The sequence below is a fragment of the Cyprinodon variegatus genome, unplaced genomic scaffold (assembly GCF_000732505.1).
Source record: "Cyprinodon variegatus isolate N-32 unplaced genomic scaffold, C_variegatus-1.0 Scaffold689, whole genome shotgun sequence".
NCBI classification, from domain to species: Eukaryota; Metazoa; Chordata; class Actinopteri; order Cyprinodontiformes; family Cyprinodontidae; genus Cyprinodon; species Cyprinodon variegatus.
Genome location: NW_015151142.1, coordinates 71,773 through 73,719, shown reverse-complemented (window position 1 = coordinate 73,719; position 1,947 = coordinate 71,773).

Here is a 1,947-nt window from a genome sequence, read left to right as displayed (position 1 = left end):
ATATATATATATATATATATATATATATATATATACATACATATAAATTAAAGTATTAAAAAGTATTAAAAAATTAAAAAACGATCTACTCTTTTAGTTCTAAATTCAGTAGCTTTCGAAATTCAGCAGTATCTAATGTTATTTTTAGATTTTTATCAATGTAAAAAAAGTAAAACAGAATTCTATCTTATATTTTATCCGTTTTTTTTCAGCACCAAATTAACTATCAAGTACTTTAAAAGAAAAATGACAAGGCTTTCCATAAGTGTGCATTCTGTTTGATTGCAACTTCAGTGGAAAAAATGGTGAAAGCTTTTCTCCTTTATAAATGCTGTAATCCCTCTCATAATCCCCAATTGAATTGCCTTGCAAAATCTACGTGCAAAGGACTGATATGTGGTGCTTATTTTGGCCTCAAACTGACAGCCTTTCATAATTCACTTCTGTAAGATGGTATGGTACTGGACAGTGGAATAAATATAAATGCACACATGGAATTGATTCATGGTTAATGGTGTTTTTCCAAGGATATTCTGTGTAAACAGTAAACACAGAGTGAACACAGTATTGGAGTGAAAATGTGTAAGTGACCCATTTTCCTCACCAAGTCTCATACTTCAAGAAAATAACTAGATAAATGCATTTTATCCAATTTTATGTGCATTATATCTAAATATGTTGTTTTTTTTAAGGCAGAAATACTTATTCCATTGGCAGATCATCTTATTTACCTCCTCTGATTGATTCAAATCCTCCTCGGAATTACACTTATTTGAGAATGTATGTATTTATATTTAGATCAATACATGGTTACAGATGAAATAACAGAAGGCGCAATGAGAAACTTAGGCTTTCACTCTCTTGCTTTTCCTCTTTTAATGAATTGTGTATTCTGACAAACCAGATGTGATAACAGCAGCTATGTGCATTTCCTCCTGCGCTGCCTAGATTATTTCGGTTTGTCTGTGGACTCTGAAGTTTTTGCTTTTGGTCTGGAACAGTAGAAGCAGGAGTGGGATAAGATCTAATCTTGTATTGGTGAACGCGCAAATCTAACGAAAGTTCAACTGGCAGGCAAAGGTAAAGTACTTAGAAAAGACTTCTCTATTAAGACTTCCACTGAAGTTTACTGAAATCTCACATCCTCAGAAATGGGATTAGATAGATATGATGGACTTTCTTTATTTCATGTGTGATTGAATTTCTCTAGATAGCATGTTTTCTTCATACTTCTTTCTCTTAATCGTCATTCTCCGCTTATCTGGGGTGGGGTCCTAGTGCAAACATACTCAGCGGAAACTCCCAGACCTGCCTCTCCCCTGACTCCTCCTTCATCAACGCAGGAAGAAGCTGAGGTGTTCCTACACCATCAGAAATTCATAGCCAGAAGGCCCGTGGAACTTTTCCTCAGAGAAGCGTCACCTCAGCTAAATCCTCCCGATCTGGAGGAGAAGCACCTGGACTCTCTATTTTAATAGATATTTTAGCCTACTTCATGCTGTCAAACAGGTGCTGTCAAGGAATTATTGTTTCTACATATTTAAGAGTAATCTGGCTTAACTGTTTTAATTTTATCATGATTTCATAGAACTACACTGCTTTCCTTTAATACATGTAAGCATTTGACAACTCATTCATATGAATAACAAAGAGATAGATTCAAACTTAGACAACTTTTATTGTCATTTTGTATACACAAATTTCGTTTTGTGCAGCTTTCAGACAGAATGAAACAAAATGAACATGAGACAGCTCTTATTTGGGAAAAGACTATATAATAGCTAACTCTTCATTGTTGGAACTCATACGATAACCGTCGCTTTTACCTCTGACAGAAATGAACTTTTTGTTAACTTTTCATTTGCTCATAGGATTTTTACTGGCAGCAATAAGCTGAACCATCTTCTGAAGGTTCCAGTTTGTTACCTTTGAATATTTTTACTTACA